This window comes from Chenopodium quinoa, unplaced genomic scaffold, assembly GCF_001683475.1.
Source record: "Chenopodium quinoa cultivar QQ74 unplaced genomic scaffold, ASM168347v1, whole genome shotgun sequence".
NCBI classification, from domain to species: Eukaryota; Viridiplantae; Streptophyta; class Magnoliopsida; order Caryophyllales; family Amaranthaceae; genus Chenopodium; species Chenopodium quinoa.
In genome coordinates, this window is record NW_018745448.1 from 3,859,883 (window position 1) to 3,873,451 (window position 13,569).

At 44.2% G+C, this 13,569-nt stretch overlaps 1 non-coding gene across 1 annotated transcript; it reads right to left on the minus strand.

The window, feature by feature from the left end:
- Positions 1-9,453: 9,453 nt before the first annotated feature.
- Positions 9,454-9,525, minus strand: TRNAN-GUU. Its single transcript has one exon. It is a non-coding gene; the product is annotated as a tRNA-Asn (tRNA).
- Positions 9,526-13,569: the final 4,044 nt, after the last annotated feature.

Consider the following 13,569-nt stretch of genomic DNA (forward strand, 5'->3'; position numbering starts at 1 on the left):
TATTCCTTCTCCCATTGATTCCTATGAAAATAGGAAACTTGTATTTCTCATTCACAAATCCATCTTTGTTTATGATGCTAACTCTCAGTTTGGTCCTACTTCTGCTTCATTTTGTTACTAAAAAGGGAGGAGGAAACTCAGTATAAAATGTTTGGCAATCCTTGGTAGAGCTTATTTATGATTTCGTGCTGAACCTGGTAAACGAACAAATAGGTGGCCTTTCCGGAAATATTAAACAAACGTTTTTCCCTTGCATCTTGGTTACTTTTACTTTTTTGTTATTTCGTAATCCCCAAGGTATGATACCCTATAGCTTTACAGTTACAAGTCATTTTCTCATTACTTTGGGTCTTTCATTTTCCATTTTTATTGGCATTACTATAGTGGGATTTCAAAAAAATGGGCTTCATTTTTTAAGCTTCTCATTACCTGCAGGAGTCCCGCTGCCGTTAGCACCTTTTTTAGTACTCCTTGAGCTAATCCCTCATTGTTTTCGCGCATTAAGCTGAAGAATACGTTTATTTGCTAATATGATGGCCGGTCATAGTTCAGTAAAGATTTTAAGTGGGTCCTTTATTTATAGTTCTTGCATTAACCGGTCTTGAATTAGGTGTAGCTATATACCAAGCTCATATTTTTTCGATCTTAATCTGTATTTACTTGAATGATGCTATAAATCTCCATCAAAATTCTTTTTTATTTATAATTGAACAAAAGCGAGGTGAGATATTTATGCTTAAGTCAACAAGCAACGGGTAAGCGCGCTAGCGCGAAAGCCGTTGTGCGTTAGTCACGCAAGCCTTTTTCTTACTCCTTTAAAAGGATGCGCACACAATCCACTACTGAGAAAGATTCCGAAGCGAACTTGAGTATAGAGAAATGCTCTTTTTACCCTCATAAGGCCTATCCCCACTAGGGTTTTCTATCGCTCGAAAATGTAAGAAAGAAATGGGTTAACCCGGCAAAGTATTTAACCTACCCTGTTGACTTATAAAGATCTTCTTATGCTGGTTGCTTTGGAACAACTTTCCCCGTTCGATAGGAAAAGAAGGACTTGTAACATACTAATCAAAAGGGAATCTCGGTATGGGGTTGGATCATTAGTCCATGTGATGACTCCCCTTACTAGTAAAGGGATGCTACCGGTAAAACTCTCGTTATCATCGGCGGTTTTCTCTCTTTTGTGGGGGTCTTTCTCTACAGCTATAGAATTGGCTTAATTATTAATTACCGAAAAGCTACCTTTCCAAGAGTCTGGAGAGCCCAGAAAGTGACTGAATGACCTTCTCCTAGGGAATTCCCTGTCTTTGGTCCTATTCCTACTTACTTTCTTCTTGGTTTACTCGGACTAGTGAAGAAGAAGAAAAGAGCTTATTTTCTTCCAAGCCATCTCTACGCAGTCTGCAACTTTGATATCTCCCTACCGCTACCGATCAAGCTCAACCTACCTATGGTATGCCAACCTCTAGATTGGACGAGTGCCTGCCCGAGCTAAAGTAAATCTCTCTAGGTTAGCTATAGGTCAAGTTCTCTCAGAGCCGAAGATAGGGGCTGACTAAGGCCTGTCAAAGAAGTCTCGATTATCAGACCTAATCCGCCTTTCCGTGCGAAATCTCCTTGCGTCAGGCCTATCTCTCATCTTTCAGGCTGGTTGAATGGATCATAAAAGGCCCAAGATGTGCTTCCATTCCTTACTTGGAACAAGTAAGCAAATTCCAATTACCTTACTCTAAATAGTCAGTGAATTGGAATTACCTTGATTAGGCGCAAAAAGGTTCGAAGAGCTTTGTATATACTATGCGGCGGGAAGAATCGAGGCAACGTTAGTTGTTCATCGGCCAAGTTCGAAAGAAATAGAAATAAATGGCTTAGCCAATGATGGATTGACCAAAGATCTAAACCCTGGTCAGGCATCCTCGCCGGTGTAATGAGAAAGATTCCGTCTTTGATCCCCGGGAAAACATTTCTATTGAGGCAACTGCACTTGGTCAGTAGAACATAGTCTCGGCTGGACCTACATACCCAATGTTATGATTGAGCAGGTCTCGCAGCTAAGGGAGAAGGGGACCTCTTTCGGAGCAAGCTAAAGAGCCCTTCCTTTTGATCGTCGCTTTCCGGTAAGGCACTCAATGAAACCTATCCATCCCCTTTGAGGGAATTTCGCTCCAAACCAAAGAAGGAGTTCAGGCACTTCCGCCAGATACGAGATTGAAAGATATGGCTTTGTCCCGGCCGTTAGAGCGTTAAGCCACTCATTCTCTTAGGTCGTCTAAAAGCGCTTAGTCGAAAGACTTTGGGTCTCCAAGCTTAGCCGCCAGGCGAAGGGTAGACGGAATAAGGTCTCTGAAAGCCCTATTTCCGGCTTTAAGAAGAACGGGCACTCAAACCTATCTTTCATCAACTGCTCTTGGCGTTTCTTGAATTAGGTGGTCTCGCATTGAAATAGAAAGGCTGTCTTAGGTTGAGTTTAGGATTTCTCTCTCCCGGGGGGCAGAAGCAGCAGAAGATGTTTTTGCTCCTACAGAATACCTTGCCTCAGATCCCACATGGGATAGGGTCAAAGGAGCGTGGCGAAGGTGAGATTGGTTACTATTTAACGATGGAAAGAATAGCCTCATTCTTGGACTCGTGCTGCTAATAAAAACCTTTCATTCACTTCGAAACCAAGACCTATAGTAAGTACTTATTCCCGATAGAGCCTTAAATGTAGACAGTCAAGCTCGTCTTCTTATCTGGATTCATTGAGTCCTGCCATTCAATTCTAGGCTCAAAGAGGAGGTTTATCCTGGCTGGGCTCATATTAGCTCATTCAGTCGAAACTCACTCTCCTTCCTTTTAATACAGCAACGCCTATGTATTGATCATCAAAACATCAAACAAAGAAATTCTTTTAATTAAGAAAGAAATGCGTGATACTGATATTGAGAAATGAGGAAGCATGAAGGTTAACCAAGTGCCTTAGGTATGTAATCGCTTAATAACATTAACGAGCGGCACTTCCTTTTCTTAATCTTATTCACATCCAGAAGCACTTTACGCTCCGGGACCGATTAGAGGATGTGTCCAACGATCAAAATAAGTGAGTCTTGCCGCATCCGATAGAAAGAAAATATATGCCAAACTTATATCCAAAACTTAAGGGTGTGGACAATAGAAGGTGCAAGTTTTTCCGGGGCAATAAATATTATAACTATCCAATATGAGTCTAGTTTATGAATACGAAAGCCTTTGGAATCTAATAGTCTTTCATATAGGTGGTAAGAAAGAAGATTATAGAACAACCTTGCCTTACTAGCTTTATTGTGATCCTCTTTTCCCTCAATCCTCTTCTGCATCACCAATGATAGTTGACCAAGAACTCCTACTACCATTAGCACCGGTTACTGGAACAGCAGATGATTTCACTCTAACAACAGATATGGCTAAAGCACTGGTAAGACCAAGAGCAGAAATGAAGATAGCTTCTATGCCAAGAGCGTTTGCGTTGAGGAGATCTGGGTCTTCTACCCGGTGGTATAGGACTGGCACTTAAATTAGCTGTGACAGTATCCGTTGGTGCCATTGTTAAAATGAGTGTTCCCGCTTCATCTTCCCCAATATTCTTAGATTTAGCAACAGCGGTATCAATACAATAGATAGAAAGACTCATCTGCCAGTCAAACTCTGACAGGCTGACTCTTCTTAGGTATGGGCTCCCATGATAGTTAGTTCCGAGAAAGGCCTTCAAGTCGAGCTTCTAAATTCCCCCCTTAAAGAAAGTCCAGATCGGTTGGTGCTGTCTTCTTGCTATAATTTTTCTGATCTGATAGATAGAACGCGGATGGGTATAGCCTTCTAAGCTACAAAATAAAGAATGTCGTAAAAAAAGTAAAAAACCCCCCGGTTAGAATTCTTCCCTGGCTCCACTATTCCCTTTCTCTATTTTAGAACGGAGAGCGGGCAAGGCCTCCATTGAAGCCTAGCAATTCGCCTTTCTTTAACACGATCCTGTAACACACTCTTATTGAGGCTAGGCTTAAGGCTGACTACTTATTCCCTATCCCCCCCATCAAAATAATCGAAAAGGTCACAAGAGTGACTTCTTATTCCCGTGTTTGATCTCTTCCATCCCTGCCCTGCTCGTTGGCACCTATGTTGAAGAAAGGTTTTGAACCCTGTAGGGAATGAAGAAGGGCCAAGGATCTTCCTCTCAACAGTCCTTCTCGAGGCTCCACTCTCCCCCTCTGAAAAAGTAAGGCCCCGTTACGTTAGCCTGGGCGAAGATAGAGATAAAGAGTAGAAGCAAGATACCTTAGCTCTGCCAGGCACTGGATAGGGGTTAGCTCTATAAATGTGTAGAGCCAAGTGTAGTGTGGTGTAGTAGTAGGCACTTCTAGGCCCCTTCCTCGCTACTGGATCACTCCAGTGCTTCGGGTACTACGTACCCTCTGCCATCCACATTGCAGCAAAGCCATTTCATGAGCGGGGGGGCTAAGCGCAGTTCTTTGAATCAAACGTTGAATGAAATCGATTCTTTTTTAGATATCAAACTCGAAATCGGATAGGATAGATGGATAGATGTATCTTTCTATTCATATAGAAAAAAAAAGATCTTTTTTATGTAGCGTAGCAAGAGAAGCCCCAAATCCTTGATTTGGCCAGGAAAGACTGCACTGCTTTGGGCTTAGTAAGCGAAGGGAATGAGCTCGGCTGCTTATTTTCCACACTTCTTTTTTTCTGTGTCCATTCCGCATGTGCTTTGCTCTCTTCTTATTCTTCATTGGACGGTTTGGATGGACTTCGCCGTTCTTTCCCAACTAAAATAGAAAAGGTTGTATCACATCGAGATGTCGATTCGTTTTCCACCCTCAATGAGATGGGGAATTTTGAACCTCCTATTTATTAATACTTTTGGGCACTTTATCTTTTTGAATTGAGGCTGGCTCGCGTCGTTCCAACAACCGGCGGGGAGCACCTCAGTATACGATCGTGTGCAGTAACTGGGAGTCCTATTACACCTAAGGCCAACTAAAATTCACCAAACCAGGGTTCATCTCGTGTAGTGATTGTGGACTCATACAAGGATATTGAGTAGACAGACGGTTGATGTATCAGACTGGACCCTATCTTTCGTAGCATGCATTCCAATCCGTGTCGCAACTGATTCGGTAAGCTACGTGTCCGGTGCACGGAGAACTGCCTTCGGTCTACAAACTAACTTACTCGTGGCAACCTTCCGGCCGCCCAACAACCTATAACGCTAGTCACTACTCCCACAGGGGCTAGGAAGTAAGCCCCACAACCCAAAGCGGCGAAGAACAAATAGAATTTACTACAAAAGCCGACTAACGGGGGTATTCCTGCGTATGAGAACATAGTAATAGAGAAGGTAATAGCCAAAATAGGATTCGTTTTGGCTAGAGCGCCCAAATCCGCTATATATTTGACATGTGTTTGTCGTAATGCTGAAACTATAGCGAATGCATCTATCGTCATTGATGCATAAATAAAGAAACCAATTAGTAGTGATTGAATTCCTTCTATGGTTCCACATGAGAAACCAGTACGAATATAACCTACATGTCCAATTGAACTATGATCTAGAAGTCTTTTTACTTTCGTTTGGGCCATGGCGGCCAGTGCTCCTAAGATCATAGAAGCAATGCTGCAGAAAAAGAAGATTTGTTGCAATGTAGCTCCATAGGAACCATAAATAAAAACACGTAAAATATTAGAAGAAATAGAAATTTTAGGTGCAATAGAAAAGAATGCTGTAACCGGGGTTGGTGAACCCTCATAGATATCAGGTGCCCACATATATAGAGTCAAAAAATATATTGAGTCCGAAGGGGAGGGGGGTTTTCTTCGGGGCTCGATAGATGGAATAGATAGGGCCCAAAAGTTTTGAATTCGCCGCTAGGGAATTCACACGAAAGGGAACGAAGAATTCTCAACGAAAAAAGTGCTCCCTGAACCGAACGTGAAAGTTGTTTTCCATCAGACGGCTGTTCCCGTAACTCCACTCTCGACTTGGATTATATATCCAAAAAGGTCCACTCTCGGCCATTCCACACGCTGCCTAGCAAAGGCGTGGTTATCTAAAGTGGATTCTCTCTTTTGTAGTAGATGCCGAACTTGCTGCTCTATTGACTAAGAAGGGGGCGGACGCAGCAGCTACATGGACCCCTACCTTTCTGTTGTTGCCAGCTCTTTCCTGGGCCGAGCCGGAATTCTTTATTAAAAAGAGCGAGCAGGCAAAGCCCAAAGGCTGCTATCCCAATAGGCCAGCGAGCGGAACGAGGAGAAGGCCCGAAAAAAATACCACCGCAGCCGAAAAGGCGTGTTCCCTTCTTTCGAAAGAAAGATTGACATTCTCGGTCTTCTTCGTTTTCGATGAAAAACAAAGAAAATCTCGATCTCCGAAAGCCCTTTCATTTCTTCGTCGAGCCTTTCCCTTAATGGTTAGAGAAAGCATTCTTTTATCTGAACTTGGCGGGCTTCCAGCCTTACTCAAATAGGGAGTGGGTTTGGTTTGAACAAAGGCTCAAACATGATTTGAAGGGTCCTAGCTATGCCATGCAGAAAAAAGAAAGAAAAAGACCAGATAGATCTTATCCCCTATATCGAGCACTCATTCCTATCTATTGATAGAAAGAAAGATCTTCGTCAAATACCGGACTTTGCCTTTTTTTTGGGAATTCTTCATATCCAAGGCAGCTTACCAAAAGCACCCCGCCCCATACGACTAGTTGGGGGGGCTGTTCGCCTTTTGAATAAAACAAAGTAAGTAGTAAGGTAGCGTAAGCTACTTTCATTCTAAAGGAAACCGAAGAAGCAACCTTTAGTCAATAGGAGCCCCACTTTCCTCTTTGCGACCTCATCACTTCAATTCAAGCGCAAACCTATTTCTTAGTCATCGGGCGGAGCGCACCTTTGGTACTTCAGTCGTGTGAGTTATTTGATAGTTACTTCTTTCCTTACTTATTCAAGTAAGTGAACAGGAATTACCTTTGGTAAGGCAACGAAAGGATACTTCAATCTAGGAAACTGCCGGAAACTCGAGAGGGTCGCCTTTAAAAGCGTTCGCCAGTAAGCGTCACTCCTTCCTTTTGATTATATCGTGACGCTGACTGAATCCAATCCATAAACCTGGAAACGAAACAAAGTGCGTTCCCTTTCGTCAAGTAGGAAAAGTAGGCATACGAACCACTTTAGCTTTGCCTTAGACTCTTTTGGAACAAAGAAAAGAAGAAGGAAGAATGGGGAAAGGAAAGGGAAAAGGGCGGTCTTGCTTGGCGCGAAGGCTGCTGGTTCGGGGGTAGGGTACAATACTAAAGGTCCTCGGACTTCCAGGCGGTTTTTCTTTTAGGCAGCTGTATACCGTTGGATCTTGCCAATACAACCTCCTATAGTTTTCGATACCGAGATATCTATTTTTTTCATTGTTCCCAGGGATTTTTTGGGTAATCTGCTCCCATACTGCAAACAGTCAAATCTGAACTGAACCTTGTCGCTCTTCTTTCTTTCCTCGCGGGCAGGAAGCACACCAGCAGCGTGCATTGCGTGATTCTACTGTGTTTTTTGCACTTGACTGGGTGGACAGTTGACCGGAAGAGAACTTCGATTCGCCCGGCCAGCAGGCGGGCGGCGTGCTTATCTTGTGTGACAACACTAGAGAGCGAGTGGCTCTTCTAGGCGGGCAGCTGTGTGACAACACTAGAGAGAAAGCGGCGCTTTCGTTTAACATGCTATGGTCTCAACGCCCTTACGAGGTAGTGATGAGTTTCACGCACTCTAAGCCCGACCCGGCCCGCGCGCGGTTAGGAAGATTGGCCGCAATCTGAGCGGTACCACCCACCCTACCCTACCACTTATAGGCGGCCGTCCGTCCTACAATCGCCCGAAAAAGGAACTGCAGTGATCTTGAATAGGTATCCTACAGCAATAAAAAGAATCCCCATAAAAATACAACTAGATCGAACACCAGTGATTTCGTATCCGGTCAAAATCTTGGCTAATTGATCGAAATGGGTAGCTCCTGTAGACCCATAGATCATGGAACAAATAGGGTGGGTAGGCCCAACCACCACACTACACGTATAGACGCGAACCCCCCTCGTTATCGTACGTTTGACTCTCACCGCATACGGCTCGCACAAAGACTCTTAAATCCATCCCAAGCCTTTTCTTCCACCTTTCCTCTCCAATCCTCGATCAAACTTGCGTTCTCCAGGCGCTATGAAATGGGGGTCTTTCCTTCGCCTATCATATGTATCGGCTAGGCTTCGTCCCGAACCAAGGCAAGTTGTACTTGCGAGCGCGTGCGTGTAGGAAGGCCGACCACTACATAAGCTAAAAGACTACGATTACAAGCCAAGCCGGAAGCGACTCGCTTCTATTCTCGTTGGGATTGGATATAGATGGAGAATCTATAGATCGTAGTAGTTCGCTAACCTCTCTAACTAACATACGATACAATTGAACTTCACGGCACGGCCAAAAGAAAGAGCTTCGCTCGGTTGGCCTTCCTCCGCTGACGAATGCCTTCTTTCTCTTCTCTGAAGTCTACAACAAACAAGTGGGAGAGGCAGGATTCGAAACTGCGTAGAAAAACTTCAACAAATTTACAGTCTGTCGCTTTTAACCACTTGGCCACTCTCCCCTTCCCGGGCCGAGGCCCTCCTCAATGGGTTCTAAGAAGGAGGCGATTTGTTCGCTGAATCAATCAATAAGCTTATTGAGAAACTAATACTATTAGCTTAGTAAGCGTTCCGGGGGAATCTAGTCATTTAGTCAGTTCATAACAATCTCTATAAAGCAAGGGGCAAAGCTTCGTAGACAGCTTCCCTCTCATGTAGTCGTCGGCCTTCTTCCCCAGCCCCCCTTCGTCGCTTCTGGCGAAGCTGCGAGCCTAATTAAATAGCTTACGCTTACTAAGCCTAGTCTACTAAAAAAGGGCTACAGCAAGCAAGCTTTCCCCCTTCCTTTGTTGTGGGTCGCGCCTTGCCTTACCGCAGGCTCTGAATGAAATGAGTGGAGATATTCCTTCCTCCTTGCTAATTACCAAGAACTTCGTTGCCCCTATTAGCAAAGAAAAATTCTACCATCTAACCCAAAAACGACTCGGAGCCCAAAGAAAGTTCAGTCTACAAGAAGCTGGCAGAGCTTTAGCCATGCCATTGGACCATATCCATCTATCCTACCTAAACAGTCCGCCTTTTCTTGTTCGTTCTTCGAATGACGCTAGTGGAGACTAATTCCTTCCAGCTAAGCAGTCCGCCTTCAGTCTTCCCATTCATTCCCAGTGGATCCTTCTTCTCCCTAAGAATTTAACGAACCAAGTTCGCCTATACGAGAGTGAGGAATAAAAACCAACAAAAAACTTCCCAGTTTTGATGTCCCACGATTCTGCTAGTTTAGAAACGAAGTAGAAGGATGGGGGTCGCTAGGTTAGAAAAGCGATAACTCAAAGTTCTCCCCAAGTAGGATTTGAACCTACGACCAGTCAGTTAACAACCGACCGCTCTACCACTGAGCTACTGAGGAACAACGGACTTAAGGAAGCCGACTCTCGTTCTTTAGACTAACCTATGACCGAAACGGGTTCGTAACTTTTTTCACATACACTGGGGAAAAGGTTACGATAGCAAGCCTCTCCCCGGCCGGAGAGACTCCAGGACAAGGGGCGGCAGTCAACCGTCCACTCTTGAGATTCATATTGATCAATCGATCTCCGCGTCCTTCTAGTTCGCTAAGTAGACCCACTCTACCGAAGGTAGAACTTTTCATGCCAAAAACAAGAGACTGACTTCTCATCCTAGGAGTTCACAGGTATGATAGAGTCCCCTCTCTATCTGTCTCTACGAGTTTATACTACTAAGTATATGCTATTCAATCATAGAATCGATTTCGATCAAGCTGAAAAAGCCCTTTCTATCTTATTAAAGGAGTATCTGACCCTGCAATCAAAGTCAAATAGCTTCGAGCCTATCTGTACTATAGTAAGGGGACCTTTCAATAAGGTTCGCGCTTTTGATTGCAGCTAGCGCGCCCCCTTTCAATAATTTTCTCGCTTGTTAGTCAAGCTAAAGCTTGCATAGGATATTGGAAGAAGGGAAGGGTTGGAATTCTATACAAGGTGCTGGTCTCGACCTCGCTCGATGGTGCCCTTCTCGATGATTGTTGACTCAACATTGATTTCGTCCTTGAGTTGGGTTTCAAACCTCCATCCATTGAGTCAAGTAATTCGCTATCGGAAATTGTTCCGCCGCCTATCTCATGCCATGCTTCTTGTTTCTCTGAATTGGTTCCTAGTGTCAGTCAATCAAGATTCACCATTAAGAGAGGGAAGAGCCTTTACTTTAGGTTAGGCCGGTCTCGTCATTCACGCAATTTCCTCGTCCATCGATCGATCGCGCGAGTACGCATCCAGTCAGCACATAGCGAACGAAAAAAGCGTTCATCCTGGATTATTTTCCTGAATCAAAATTGATATCATGATAGCATGCCTATTCATTCGGTCAAAGTCTCCACGGCCTTTTCACGCCCTTCTACTGAGAGGTGTACCATGGGCAAAGACCTTCTTTTACACGTCCTCGAGGGCAGCATTCACGGCAATCATCACTACTTTCTTTCGAGGACATGGTATGACTTTGTTCTTGGTGTTGTTTAATAGATGTCTAGTGCCACCTTTCCCTGCCCGAGAATCTCCATCTGCTCTAAGTGGGCGAGCAATTGCATTGCCTTATGTCAGGTTGGTTGTTCAAAAGACTTTCTTTTTACCCCCTAAGCTTCGCATAAGTGGCTACATACCTTGCATTTTCATATTTTTGAAAGCCCAGACTTATTCTTATGGAGTCCTATTTCAGGTGCAAAGCATGGAGTCCTATTTCAGGTGCAAAGCCTTTTCAATAAAGACCTTTTTCTACCCCATTTCTCATTTTTTTTATTGAAAGAGGATAAGCGCTATCTATTGAGTAAAGGGAGGGTTTGCTACAGTGATTCGGTCGGTTCCGGTTCGCCTGCTCTCCTCATAGTCCATTAGTGGGTAGGGTGGTAAACTTAGAGGGCGCCCGCCTCCTCTTCAGACAAGCCTGGTGGTTGTTCGGTTTCCGCTTTTTGGGGCTGCAGTACTTGGTCGTTGGGGTTTCCTTTTCTTCAACCAATTCGGTTGTGAAAGCTCTGAGATTGGTCTTACATTTTCTTATGAGCTGGCTGGACAAAGATGGATTGAAAGTAAGACAGATTCATTTGATTTCAGGTAGTACAGCATCTTCGATCGACCATGGGGCGTATTTTACCCTTCAAAATAGCATTCTATTGAAGCGTAACGTAAAAGCTCCTTCTCATCCTTGTATTTTTTTGGTTTGGAAGTTCCAGAATGTTGTCTGTGGATATTTAACAAACAAAGGAAAGCCCCCTTCTACTATGCCATTTGATTGATTTGATTCAAGTTCCGTGCTGCTCGCTACTCTCCGAGGCCAAGGACGGGGTCGAACAGTCATTCCAGGATTTGCAGTCCGATACATTTCCATTATGTTACCTAGCCAAACTCGCCACCTCATGTGTCAAAGTTAAATGTTCTTCCTTCCCTGCTCCCCTTTTTTCTACATATGCGGTGGCGGGCGGAGCGCTCTATATGTATATGACCAGCGGCGGGTTACCAGAGAAGAGGGAACAACTTCTTTATCCCTTGCCTTGCTCCATCTTCCTTTCTGATTGAAAGTAGCAAGCCTCTTCACTACTAGTGCAGAGGCCAAATAAAAGGTTGCTCATCCAGCCTAGCGGATCCATTGTTTATGCGGCAGTGCGATGGAGCTGAAAAACGTAAGCCCCTTTTTTTGCGCAACGCAATAAAGAAGTCTAACAGTTTCTCTCGGTATCTGTCTTTTCTTTTTTATTTTTAGTCATTGATCTTATATCTAAAAGAAGGGGGGTCTGCGTTCACTATTAAGCCTACTACGCTCTTCCATTCCTTTCAATCAAGATTGAACCTCACTTCGATCGCCTTACGCTGTTTGACTGAACTCGTTGGCTTTGCGTTAGGTCGGAACCCGATTCGAGAACTTTCTTTCATTCACTAAGTCATCACCAGCAATCAGCTCTTATCCTTTGGCCTCAAAGGGCAAGTTCCTTTCTTGTCTTGCCCAAAAACTTTCTTTCTGTTAATCTGTCTAGCGTCTTTCGGTTGGGGTCCGCCCCGGGGGTTAGGTTAGACCGCTCGGGTTCTTTTTTATTTTTTAGTCTTGAAGGTAGTCAACGTGTCAGCCATTCTTCTCCCATTAGACTTGTTGAATTTTTTTTCTTTTTCCTGACTTGTTCCAAGTAAGTGAATTGGCATTACCTTCTCTCTTCCTCTACTTTATTTGACAGGAGTGGAGAATACCACTCTATCAATAACAAGACAAAAGTAGCAATTCAGTTTCAGTTTGAGCTTAGAAGCAACCTGTTATCTATCGATAGGCGAGAACAGACTGCTATTGCCTGTCTATTATACTATGGCCGGCTTGGAGACATCGGAGAAAGACCGGGTGAAGAATGAAAAACGTCCGCTAACGGGATAAGATCTTTTTTAGATCAGCAACGAATGTCTTGTATCTATTAAGAAGGATTTCTCTCCGGGTTCAAACCCTGAATGCCATACCTTGCGGAAGGCAATTCGCGAGAGAATCGCGCAGAGTTCTATTTGACCGAGATGTGAATGCCCGTGATCTGCTCAGTATAGTGATGGATTTCATGGCCGACGTCTAAGCGGCACGAATAGGCCGACATGAAACGAGTTCCCCGCGGAACATTTTCTCTTTCGTCCTCGGACGTTCGGACATTTTGTAGGATTTCGTCACTTGCGTTCTCATGCCCGAAGAAACCCTCGCGATTGATTAGGAGAAGCGAGAAAGATGGATTGTTGTCCATCGAAAATCGATAGGAATTCCCCCGGGATTGCCTTCTAATAGATGTTATGTCTTTCATTATTAAATATGAACATCCAATTCCATGCTAATAATAAAAACGAGCGATTGCTAGTCAACTTTCATTTTCTTAAAAATAATGGTAGGGGCTGAGGTTTTGAAGGCTTTCCAACTTTCTTCAATTACGGAATCGCGCAGATGGATCAATCACACGGTTCCGCAGTGTCCTCCAACTTGCTGCCCGCTCCCCTTCACCCTCTTTGCTGGATGGGAAGATGCAAATTGTGAAAGCCTTCCCACCATGCGAAGTTCAAACCTCGCCGGAGAGAGAGAAGCGAATTGAAAACCGGCCTCAAATTTCATCCCTTCGATTGCGAAGGGAGGATGAAAGCGGGAAAAAGACGACGAAACCCTTTTTTCTTTTTCAGCCGACTTGAAAGGTGCTCTCAGTGTACTGCCATACGCACTCACACATTAGAGCAATTGTAGCCGGCCCAACAATTTCCAGAATGCCGTTGTCATGATGTTGATCCGGCTTCTGCGATTACGGCATCCGCCTAGCTCCGAATATGCGCATTGGAGCTCTTCGCTCGATGTCCTGGGCGAGGGACGCTTTCAGAGAATCTCTTCCGAACGACCAAATCATATCATAATTAGATTAAAAAACGGTTTGCGCTTCGCG